Source organism: Mus caroli, chromosome 4, assembly GCF_900094665.2.
Source record: "Mus caroli chromosome 4, CAROLI_EIJ_v1.1, whole genome shotgun sequence".
In the NCBI taxonomy this organism is placed as follows: domain Eukaryota; kingdom Metazoa; phylum Chordata; class Mammalia; order Rodentia; family Muridae; genus Mus; species Mus caroli.
Window position 1 is genome coordinate 76,596,761 of NC_034573.1, and position 12,941 is coordinate 76,609,701.

A 12,941-nucleotide genomic window follows, 5' to 3' on the forward strand; every position below is an offset into this window, starting at 1 on the left:
GATGCATTGTTGACACGGTGAACTGCCTCTGTGCTTTACAACCAGTTTTGAACTGGAATGAGAGAATCGCTGAAATTTGCTTTTCTTTGTCTAACACCATTTCCATCCTAGCAAATGAATACAGAATAAACAGCAAAGTAATGAGCCATTAGCCAAATACACAAAGCAAGAAAGGTGCCTTAAAGTTACACATAACACAACTACATCTACTATAAACCTATCCCAGTATCATATGACAAATTTCAACAATGTGAAAACCACAGTTAACTTTGTACCAACCTAATTGTGTCATAGCACAAAGAGTGTACAGAATCAAGGGAGGAAGTATCAGATTGCAACCACACTTCATGCTTTAACATCTCAGCCTCAGTGAAGTAACACGTTTAAAAAAAATCATTGAGGAAGATACTTTGAAAATGTCAGTTTATGAATGACAATGGCAATTGTCTACAAAGTGTTTCTGGTTCCAGCAGGGGGCAGGAACCATTGTACTTGGCTTTGGTCTGTGAAAGTAGACTTAGGACACTCTTCTATGGGGGAGGGAGCTGGACTCTGTGACCTTCACTCTCACCCATCTAGGACTCAGGGAGGGGTGATCTGAGCCTGGGAATACTGCTGACTCTTAGGTAACTCAGCTACGATTTTTTTTCCCTCTTCTGCTTTTTAAATTAGTGTGAGCTAGCACAGCCTCAAGATTTGGTGTCTAGCTGAGGCAGCAGAAAGTCACATGCATTAGTTAGGACACAGGCTAAACTGCTGTCACGAAGACACTGAGAAATGCCACTGTGGAGATGAAACTGTTTATTCCTGTGGGGAGCATTTCCTGGCAGGCCTGCAGCACCTGGCAGGTAGGTGGCACTGCTCCATAAAGCCAGCAGGCTTTCTTCCATTTTGCTCCATCAGCCCAGAGTGCTTATCTGAGGGTGCTTTTCACATCTGTATCCAGCCCGTGCAAGGGAAGGACAAACGGCTACTTTCTTTTATAACATCTGACCTAGAATGTGCACACATCACTTTCGCTGCTTGGAAATTGGTCACTTGGCCACTCTGACACCGAGCAGCATGGGAACTGGGAAGTACTATTTCCAGCTGGACACCATTTTCTTCCTTCTTGGGTGTGCATGTACTTCTGAAGGTATGTGAGAGAGTCGTTTTACCATCAGAAAGATTAGACTAGATGACAGAAGGAAATGGGCCGTATCTGCCATATTTTCCCAATCATAGGTCATTTGATACATGTGAGGGACACTGGACCCTCTCAAAACCTCTTTGTACCTCTGAGAACCTCTTGAAACCTCAAGGTCTCACCATCAAGAGAATTGTATAGCAGAAGTGTTGGGAGTAGCAACCAAGATAAAGAGAGCAGGCTCGAGAGGCAACCGTCAGCTCTTTGCTCTGCAACCCTTCCTCTGCATAGCCCAGAACCCCTGTTGGCACACACAGTCCGTGCAGGTCATGGGTACAGAGCTGGAGGTAGCCAGCAGTTGGCCCAGTTCTGCCTTTGGCTGCTGCTCCTGGAGTCCTCTTTCCTCCTCCCGCACCTCCCTCGTGGAGGAATTCTGCAGATTGATGACCTGTCACCTAGAAGATGGAGACAGACCCCAAATCCTGTGTTCTTAAAGGAGAGAATTAACGAGGCCTCCGAGTTGTCTTGGTGCCTGTTTCAGAATGGCCCGTGGCTGAGGGAGCCAGTGTCTGCGGGGCTTCGGGCGGTCAAGCTGCCCTGAATGTGACCTGTCAGGGTTTGTTTGTGATCTTTGTGCCCAGTGATGCAGGTCACAGGCAGTGTTCCTCCCAAGAATCTGATTGTTTGCAGTTGTGAAGTGCAGGAGCTTGGATCTGTCCGAGCAGAGGGTTAAATCATGGAGTGTTTTACAAGAGCGGCTATAGGGAATGCCGTGTTTTCTCCTTATATGGCTATTTTTCTCAGTCCAAAATCCCAGGGTGTATTTTACGTGGTTGAAATACACAAATGGAGTCACAGTCTTAGCCAAACATGCTATGTGGCTTTAAAATTAACAAGCCTCCCTCTACTTCTGTACCCTAAACACACCCTGGAGCAGCAGTTTCTGTTGAGACTGAGGAAAAGAAAGACTCTTGCTTTTTTAGCCACCAACAATATTTGCCTGGGATGGGCTTCTCTAATCCCGCTGCTGCCTTATGCGTGAGGATATTTTTTTCTGTGCAAGCGTCGGTGGGTCAAATCAAAGTGTCGCAGTTTTAATGAGTGGGTTCTGTGTGAGCGGCCAGCTTTGAGGTACACAGGTAGAATGGAGCACAAACATCAAAATGCTAGGGGAGATGCTGAGTCCTTCCTCAGCAGACACTGGCAGGGTCAGGAGGAGGAGGCACAAAGTGAGTGACCACTGGGCTTGCCACAGGTGTGAAGAGGAAGGGGGCCGTCGGGGTGCACGCTGTACTGTTCAGGACAGTTTGTGGGTGACTTGAGGGGATTGTGCTAGTTGAATTTTGCCAACTAGGTCAGGGAGAACAGGGAGGTATTCTTGGTGCAGTGAGAAAATCTTCAGGGGGAAAAATGCATAAATAAGCCATCTAAGATACTTTAGAAGATAGCAAAAAACCCCAGTGTCTAGAAATAATGGTGGAAGAGAAGGAGCGTTATGGAGATATTAGGCTAAGGGACGGGGTGACTTTAGTGCCTATCATTTAAGCCCAGAAAGCTAGGTTTGACTTAGTTAAGTAGGATGATGTTTGGCTTTTAAAATGAAAATGGCTGCTTCTCTTCCTCTTCCTGTTTCTTCTCTTTTTTGTTGTTTTATCAAACAGGGTCTCATGTAGTCCATCTAGATTAGAACTTACTATGTAGTTGAGGCTGGCAGTGAACCAACCCTTCCACTTTTATGTCTCAACTCCTAGGAATACAGACTTGGGCTAGTATGCTCAGCCTCAAAAATGACTTCTTAGTTGAGTTCTAAGCCAGTCAAATACCAAGACTTGTCTCAAACAAAACAAAACATAAGATAACTAAACTCAAAACAAAACAAAAAAAAAAGTCTCATTAAAATTTCCATATTGGTGGTTTTCTGGGTGAGAAAGTTTATTACTGAGGTACAATATTTGCTACATATTCTAGAACACATACCATACCGAAAACCCAGATTTTTCTGGCAAAGTTGGCACACTTTCACTCTTCATGGACAGAGGGAGAAATGTATGGGGCAACTTGGGCTTGGAAGGAGATCATTTTGAATGAGCTTGAATAAAAATACAAATGTGCATTTGAAGCCATTTTGGAGATACACTGGTATGGAAATATGTGTCTTCAAAACCTTTTTGCATCTTATTTAATGCCAGATAGAGCTAAGATTGCTGTGAGTAGCTGAAGAAACAGTTGAAGTGCTAATGAGTATCCCAGGTGCACTCAGGTAGTTTGGGAGGACAGAGACTTTCTGGAAGCTGGAAGGATCCAGGTAATGTCTTTGGGACAGTGACCTGGCAGGAGGCAGACTCCAGTGAATTAGAGTCACAGACTGGGTCAAGCCCATCACAGGCTGGATGCAAGGAGACTGGGGATGGGGCAGGAAAGAGAAAGGCCTGTGTAGGCCTGGAGCCAAGGCGCTATCAAACTGTATGACAGCTTGGTAAGCCATCAAGCATGGGGCGCTTCTGGGCAGGCCTTCCTGGGTAGTGGTACTGAAGGGTGCAGGCTCTTGACCTCCAAGAAGCCCTGAGCAAGTCAGTTGATCTATCAGAACTGTAACTGCTTCCAGGGAAAATTAATTGAGGCAATCTGGAGAGCATGGAGCTCAGGCCTTGGGACAGAGTCAAATTCAATAGGGATCATTGTATGGTTGTCACCAAGAACTACAACACAGGTGAGTGATGTACAGAGACATGCTTGCTCTACAGCTTCTAGAAGTGACTCTGATGGGTCGTAAGGCCTAAGAACAAAAGGTTCCCAGGAAGGGCACCACAAACAAGGAGTCTCTTCAGCATTTCGAATACACATTCACTCTCACATTTACCATGTAAAATGGGAGGCTTCCTTCTGCAACAGTCACACTACAGGTGAGCAAAATATATCACAGAAAAGGTGTCCACTGGTGAGTGTCCCCATGTGAGCCTGGCAAGGACCACTTGATATTGCTCTGGTTTCCCCCTATTAAAAACCTCCTAAAATACACCAGGGGGGCTAGCAGGCTTTCAGGTTGCTTGTGCAGGTGTTGGGTGAGTGTTATACTAGGAAAAGGAAAGTGTGATGGCCTAGCTCTCTTTGATGCAAGATCTGCTTCCGGACATGCTGAGGCCACAGAAGAGTGAAGCTAGAAGCTAGAGAGATTGGAGATAAAGATGAGGTGCACATTGGGCTCTACAATTTTTTCCACTATCAAAATCCCTAAGTATGCAAATGTGAAAGGCAATTCCTTCTTGCCACTGGAGAGTGAAACCATTGTTCTACACTCCCATACGATTATGAACACCATCAACATGGGTTTTTTTTTTTTTTTTTTAGTTTTTATATCTTTCATGACCCTATAGTTAATTCATGACTATTCTTGGTACCACATTACTAGCGTTTCTTTAGGATGTCATAAAAGCATCAGTAAATTGGTTTCTCAAGACAGTCACAGGCACGAGTCAGCACTGATGTAGCAGTGTGGCCAGTCCTGAGGATGGCTGCCTCTTTCTCTCCCTGCTCTGTTTGCCAGTGTTGTTCTGGAATTACGTTGAGCTAATTTTTACTCCCATATGTTTTTGAACTATGCTTCTGATAAATAGAGCCTGAGGTCATAAAGTCCCAGTTCATTATTTGTGTTGTATTGTTTTTAAACACACATAATTGGGTTCAGCACTAAAGGGGCCACATGAACCTGTTCTTCAAAGACCAAGACAGGATCCATTTGAGGACAGACATTGACCTTGCAATGGTAGAGATGCCTGGATATCAGGCATGTCTCTGTTCCTGCCTTCTCCTTTCTTGGAACCTTTCTCTAATTATACTTGTATTACCTAAGCCATCAAGGTTTCTCTTATGTGAATCCGAGGATGATTTCAAGAAACCAAAGCACTATCTCTTATGATGGCACCATTAGAAAGAGCCAAGGTCTTGCTTGAGTTTTGAAGAATACTGTATTGCTCTGGCATATAGATCCGTCCAATCTACCCATGCTGACCCAGGTTCTAAGGGTGTAAGTACTTGGTTAGGATGGCTACACCCAGTGAGAGAAAGGGTGAGAGCCTGTTGCTCATTGCTCCCCAGGGAAAACGGTGCCATTTATTCTGAGACTGTACAGAAAAAGCATTTGATTGGGGGAAGGCCTTAGGTCATTCATCTCTCACTTTTAAAAGGATGAGCTGCATATGCCTCCCCACTGGGCTGTCTCCCTTCTAGCCCTTCTGTTCTACAATGCACCACTTCTTTTCATAGAGAAATATGCTTCCAACAGGGGGACGGAAAGCAGGGCTGGAAAGGAAGGGGATCAAGCGACTTTCATTGAAGGATTCATTTTTTGATTTAAATATTTCGCTCTAATCTCCAGCTTCCTTTCTAACTTGGCAGGATGACCAAAAGAAAAACAACGTTCCTCCCTAGCCCAGTTTACAGCCCGCCAGAGCAGGGGATCTGGTTACTGCTTTCGAACTGTATATGTTGGGTTGTTCAATATATTAAGTTTTTTTCTTCTTTCTTTTTAAAAATCTATTGCTTGTATACGTAGAGTTTCTTTTTAATGGCATGTCAGAGTGGATATAATGAAAAAACCCAGGAGAAAAAAAATATATAGATCAAATATAGGCAGCAATTTAATACCTTTTCTTTCTTTCCTCTTCCTTTTTGTTTCTCTGAGCACGTCAGGGGAAGTCCTCAGGAGTGATACATCCTGTAACTGTAAGCAGATGCAAACCTCTGGCTGCAACACCAGCAGAAACTTCCCTTCACACTCCACCCATGTGCAGCCATTTAGTTCTGTGCCACCAAGATGAAGTGGAAGTGACAGAGATGAGCTGCCCTGGGATTTAGGGACCTCTGTAATGTTTTTTGTTTGTTTGTCTTGCAACTCCCTGTCTGCCTTGGAAGTCTCTCATTGGGATGGGAAAAAAACCCAAAACCCAGGGTTCTGGGTCTGGAGGTTTGAATCTGGGATGGTGTCTTCTCAGAGAGGCTCTACTCATCGCTTCCAGCCTGGGGTTTCATAATCACCTCAGGACACAGGATGGTGACTCTATCCAGATTTGATTTCTGCTCTATTCAGCATTGATTATAATGTATTCCATGAGCCCTGTGTGACCCTCTCAGTCACTAGAGAGGCAGAGGCAGGAGGACTATAGGCTCAAGGTTAGTCCAAGAAACTTAATGAAAGTCCTCAAAAGAAAAAGTGAGAAAGAGGATTGGGCATAGAGCCCAGTGCGGGTGTCTCGTTATGACAGGGTTGTGTCGTGTGTACTTGCGCTTCACATTTTGTTTTTAACAATGTAGAAAGTGTATTTAACTTCACGGTGTGGTCTTGTTCCCATCTTCTGAGAAGCACAGACAGAGATAATAATTTGAGCACAAGTGACTCATTAAGGAACAATCCCAGGAGAGCCCAGCAGAACTCTGGGAACTAGACAAGGAAGGAAAAGAGGCCATTGCGGGCATTGGGTCTCAATACTGCCAAGAAGACTGCTTAGTCTCAGCATCTCTGATGCTTGGTCAGAAGCAGTTCCTTCTTGAAAGACTGTCTGGTGAATTGTAGGAGGTTTAGCCAGCTGTTGGCCATTATGTGTTGATAGGACCCCCTTCCTGTGCTTCGACAATCAAAAGTGTCTCAGACAATTCTAGAGACTGGCACCACCCATGTCAGAACTGTAGAAATCAGAAAGACTCTGGCATGGGTTGTCTGGTGGGCACATACCAAGTGGCAAAGGTTACCAATGAGCCCTTGTGTGTCTACTGAGATATTCTAGAGTTTGGGGAGACTAAAGAAAGTGTTTACTCCAGCAGCAGCTACAATGAGTCAGGGCCCAGTTCAAACCAATGGCAATAGCTGGTTTCAGTGACTCTTTCCTATCCTTGGAAACTCCAGTTAACCTCATGTCCTCCTACTTTTCAGGCCCCTAAAGACCACTCCCAGCAAAGCTTACGTAAGAGCAAGTGTCCTTCCCTGAACTGTTTTAAAGGTTCAAGATAACTTGAGCTCACCGAGAGAATGAGAGTCTTCTCAACCAATACAGCAAAGCTCTCGAGAGCCTGTTTTGCATGGCATCTTGGTCATCATCTACAGATTGGACAGAGAAGCACAGAACAGATTTGAAGCCAGCTTTCCCTCCCTATACCAGATAGGTTTATTCACAAAGTTGAGCAGAATGTAGGCAGAAGAATCTTTTTGGGAGACTCCTAACACAGAGATGGATGCTGAAAATAGCAACAGAGAGGGACATAGGATTCTGGATCTGTATGATGAAGATTTCATGGAAGCCTCCTCGGCCCAGGCTGGTGAATCATGCCCAAAGCAGTGGTTAGGTGAGGTTCTAGGAGCTTCCAGTAGGATGATCTTTCTTCATCACCACTGCACTAATGGTGTTCTGTCAGAGCTGTGGGTTGTCAGATAGCCAGAGCCAATGGGCACACTCTTTTTCTCTCCATTTGTTACAGTCCTCACTGTAACAAATGGAGTTTGTCCTTCTCACCTTAATTTGTTTCCTAGCTCTCTTGCTTCCTTTCTCCCCAGCTCTCCCTTTCCTTACAGGCTCCTCGGGTGGTTCTTCTCTTGCAGCCCACTCTTAAGCAGGGGCTCCGAGGGCTGCATGGCTGTCTGCCTGGTTCATCACCCAGTCTTCCTGAATGATCTCACAGACTGCAGCATATTGAGTTCCTAGAGCTCAAGACTGGCAACTTCCAAGTCTAACTTGTAGCTCTGCTCTTTAGTGGAGGAGGGCACATTTGTGTCTGGATATCCTTTGTGAACCTGGAGCTCAGAGAGTCCATAATAGACCTATTCATCTCTCTCCCTCATAAAGGAAGAGAGAGAGAAACACACACACAGACACACACACACACACACACACACACACACACACACACACAGAGAGAGAGAGACAGAGAGACAGAGAGACAGAGAGACTGAGAGAGACAGAGAGAGAGACAGAGACAGAGAGAGAGACACAGAGAGAAATAAAAGAAGAAATAAAGAGTCAAAATCAGAAAAAAACAACATAAAAAACAACAACAAAAAAGTGAAAACCAAAACAGACAAATAAAAAGAAAGAAAAAAAGAAAATTCAAAGTGCACAAAACATGGAGTCCATTTTGTTTTGGCCAATTATTCCCGGGCATGGGGCCTGCCCTGCTGTGTGGGTGATACTCCCGGTGACACTGTTGGAGAAAACTGATTTCCTCTTCCCAGCAGGTATCAATTGCAAAGGTATCAATAGCTTCTTGGATAGGGGTGGAACTTTGTGTCCACTTTCCCTTCTCAGCGCTAGGATTCTGTCTGGTTTGAACCTGTGTAGGTCTTGTGTACACAGTCACAGGCTCTATGTGTTCATAACGGTGTCAGTCCTGTTATGCCTGGAAGATGCTAATGTCCTCGGAAGCATTCAGTACCTCTGACTCCTACACTCTTTCTGCCTCCTCTTCCATAGAAAGCCCTGAGCCTTGCGAGGTAGGGTTTGATAGTGACATCCCATTTAGGCTTGAGTGCTCCAAATTCTCCCTCATTCTGCACATTGTCCGTATGTGGGTCTCTATGTCAGTCTCCGTATACTGCAAGAAGAACCTTCCCTGGTGGGTTGAGAGCTATTGCACTTTATGAGTATAGCGATGTGTTATTCACAGATAGTTTATTGCTATATTCTTTTAGCAGAATAACAGCGTTAGATTTTCCCCAGTATCTAGTCTCAGGTTCTTGGGCACTTTGGAGGTTTCATGTAGGGATCTAACTCATGGAGTGGGCTTTGAAGTCAATCAGAAGGTGGCAGCACTCCCATAATGCTTGTGTCCTCTTGTTCCTTCCACCTGGTTTTTATACTGTTTCTTCTTGCACTCTCTTTTGACTCTCTGTGCCTTTGCTCTGGAATCTGGGGATGCTCTCAAACGTGCCTCATTCACTGAGCTCTCTTCTCCTCACCTCCCACCCCACAGGTCCCTTTCTACCCTCAGCGTGGAAGTGCCCACTGTGGTCACCCCTTACCACTGCTCCCACACAACCATCTTGGGTATTTGTGTCTGATCAATACCATAGCCTCATAACTGTCCCCCTGTCTCCAAGTTTCTCCTTCTCCACTCCCTACCTATGGCCATATGACCATATGGCCATGTTTTTTGACGGAACTCTCATCATACTTCATTTGAAATTTCAAAAGAGGTGTTGCGCTAAATTCATAGTTGAACTGGAGATACTGAATCTGTTGTTGCTTGAGGAGATAGACGACCAGTGTGCTTATAAACCAACCTTACTCGGATCCAAATCCTGACCCTTCAGGTAGACTTTTCATTCCTGTTCAACTTCCATGTCCTCAGCTGTAGATTAAGATCCACAGTACCTGTGTTCAACAGTCTCCCCTACCGATGCTTTTAACTTCATTCGTTTCTATTTCTTATACTGATCATGATCCCCAAATATTTCTGTAGTGAACCAGGAGCCAAGATAGTCTGAAAGGGAATGATTCTACTCACATGACCCCATACAGTTATTGCAACAATTTATCTATCTTATTATTGTCATTAATTTCATAGTTTCTTCTGCTTAATTTATAAATTAAACTTTATCATTGGAATGTGTAGTAATACACAGTATACAGAGGGGAAGAGCTATCTGAGATTTCAGGCATCCATTAGAGTCTTGGCACATATCCCTCACAGATAAAGGACGGACTGCTGTAAATATATCCACAGAGATAGAGCCTGGCCCATATTAAGAAGCTAGTAAATGTTTTCTACCTTATTGGAGACAGACTTCTGGGCTGTCATATGTGTGCCATGAGTTGGCATTTCTGGAAGAGCCCACCATATGCACATATTATCTGTCTCTGACACAGACTCTGGCTCTGAGTTAGGCAGGCACTTGGAGGTCATAAAGGACTAACACATCTCCAGCACCAGCAAGTGGGTTAGGGCCCAGGGCCCAGGAGATAAAAGGTGCCCAAGAGGGACAGGGGCATAAGGTTGTGCTGTGCCTGATGGTCAGATCACTGGGGAGTCAGTCAAATCACCAATTGACCTGTCAAGATTTGACATTGGCTGCTGAGCTTGGACTGCTTCCTGTCCAATAGCTCATTGCTCTGTCCTGTGAGCCTCCTCAGGAGTATAGTGAAAGGTGCCCAGTAAGGCTTCTTAAACGTATCCCACTCAACTTTCTGAAAATTTGATAACATTTGTGTGTGTGTGTGTGTGTGTGTGTGTGTGTGTGTGTGTGGGATGTGCGTATGTGTAGTTACATGCATGTATGTATGTGGGTGTATGTCTGTGCATGTGTGCAGTTACATGAATGTGTGTATGTGGGTGTCTATGTGTGTGTGCAGTTACATTCATGTGTGTGTGTGTATGCCGTTACATGCATGTGTGTGTGTGTGTGTTTGTGAGTGTGTGTGTCTGTGTGTGTAGAGTCCAGAAGTCGAGGTTGGGTGTCATTTCTGGTTACATCTTATTTGCCAAAACTTCATCTCTCACTGAGTTTGCAGCTTATTGGTTCAGTTAGGCCAGAAATCTGCCTGTCTCTGCCTCTCCAGGGGACATATAGCTATATAAGACACATATAAATCAAGTTTTGCAAATAATGACAATTTATTCTAAAACAATTCTTTGTAGGTATGTAATCTTATGATTTACTAATGGTGAGACAACTTTGCATATTAATGAGCCAGATATGTGCTTTACTTATTTTTAAATAAGAATTAAATCTTGGCTGAATTTTTAATCCTGCAGGATAGGGCATTTTTACTGTTTTTCTCAATTTAACAGATATTTTGATTTTGTAGTCTTTCATGTAGATAATGCCACTTTGAATAAATACATAAAACAAAGGAAAGGCATAAGTTCAGGGTCATTTCAGAAGTTGCTGGAAAATTTGTCCTAATCTTAAGTCAAAATTCTTTTAATGATTTTTTTTTCTTTTTATGAAGCTCAAGTCAGAAACTCAAACGGAAATTTTTAAAATCAAACATTCTAACCCAAGGCAATCCAAAGATGAACTAATTTGATGATTATGTGCTTGAAGAGGAATGGTAAAAAAAATTGAAGATTCATTTTCTATAATTTCTCCACTATGTCGCTGTAAGATTAGAAAACTTTATATGTACAGCTAAAACACTTCAGTTCATCTCAGACAATAGCCTCAAAAGGCAAGACATCCCTGTCGGAAATGAGGCCTACTGGGCTAACCAACTGATGTGTATTATATACTGCAAGGCTTTTCAGATTTTACAATGAAATTTGCCTCTCAACTACTCTCTGGTTCATAGTATTCTTGTTAGCTTGCTTTTGCTTTTTGTGCCCCCCCCCCCCAAGACAAGAACTCATTCTGTAGACCAGGCTGGCCTTGAACTCACAGACATCTGCCTGTCTCTGACTCCTGAATGCTGCCCAGGTGTGCATCTCTAGGCTTGGCTACAGTATTCTTAAGCATTAACTCGGCCCTCCACCCCCGGGACCAGTCTGCTGGGATGCCCGGGACCAGACTGCTGCGAAGGCTGCCGAGATTCTCTGCAGCAACAGCCTGCCCTGCCCTGGCTTTGTCACTTTCTTCTCCTTCCTCTCTTTATTCATGGCACAAACCCTCTTGGCTTTATCTTTCCCACCCACACTGCCCCTGTTACATTTAGAAAAGTCATTAAACTCCAGAGTGAGAAGCACATCCCATTAAAACCTCCTTTTCAAACCGAGCATGAGCCGTTCCAGACCCCCTTCTCCCTCAGCCTGCCGGCCACTCAGCCACGTCTCCGTGTGCTGCCGACAGACAGGCTTCTGCTCTTCCTTGGAACCACTGTCCTGGCCAGGAACATTCTGCACACCCTGTTTCTGGAACAGCAACGGTTGCAACGTCTTAACATTCCTCATCTCATGTCTGTGGGAATACTTCTCTGCAGAGGTGTAGCTGGACAAATCCCCCAGGATGATTGTAAGTTCCTGAGATTATAGGATTCAAGCTTGGAGGCCTCGGAGAGGTCTGTAGGCATCTCTGCTCTGGACAGATGAGGGACCTGAAGGCAGAGGGTCCAAAGAGAATTGCCCAGGGTTCTGCTACCACCTTGAGCCTGGACTTGTGCCCAGACCTGCGGGGCTGACACACTTCATCTTTCCCTTCTCACACCTGAAAGGTTTGGGTGGAGATTTCAGTGAATCAGTAGTGTCTGGGGTCTACTGCCATGGTCTAGGCTAGGGAGGATGGAGGATGGTGGCTCTCCCGAGGTGGTGGAATTGGAAAGGTACAGTCTAAGGGGTTTAGTATCTAGTAAGGCATTAGAAACAGAGATGAGCCAGGTGGTCTTCACTCTAGCGATGTCATTTCAGACAAAGGAAAACTAGGCAGAGTGCATATTTCTGTTACTGTTCTTGTTTGATGGGGAGAATGGGATACAATTACATTTTAGCTTTGAAATGCCTGGAGAAAATGTTCAGGCAAATACACACATCTGGACTTCAGAGAGGTCCCAGGAAGCAGAGAGAATCTTCAAGGGTCTTCAAGGTTATGAAGCTACAAGTTTGGCTGGGGTGGGCCAGGTAAGGAGAGGTGTGTAAGGAAGGTGGGAAGACAATGTCCTTGCCATCGCAAGGAAGGGGGTAAGGAAAACCCGGAGTGAAGGAGACTCTGAGCAGCCCACTCGGCAGAGGAGCAAGCAGCAGGCAGAGGCTTCTGGAAGCTTTCTGGAGGAAAGTGCCAGTCTCTGTGTGGGCTCTTTGCTGTGAGTTCTCCCATAAGAGACTCACAGCAGCCTTGCCAGGCTCCAGGAATGCAGGGGAAAGAAGGCAGAGAGAGAGAGAGAGAGAGAGAGAGAGAGAGAGA

The 12,941-nt window shown here is 44.8% G+C and overlaps 1 long non-coding RNA gene across 2 annotated transcripts in view; it reads left to right on the forward strand.

The window, feature by feature from the left end:
- Positions 1-764: 764 nt before the first annotated feature.
- Positions 765-12,941, forward strand: part of LOC115030888 — a 35,451-nt gene continuing 23,274 nt past the window's right edge. For both annotated transcript variants that reach the window (XR_003836475.1, XR_003836476.1), the window contains exon 1: positions 765-848. This is a non-coding gene — a long non-coding RNA (uncharacterized LOC115030888). The remainder of the gene's footprint in view (positions 849-12,941) is intronic.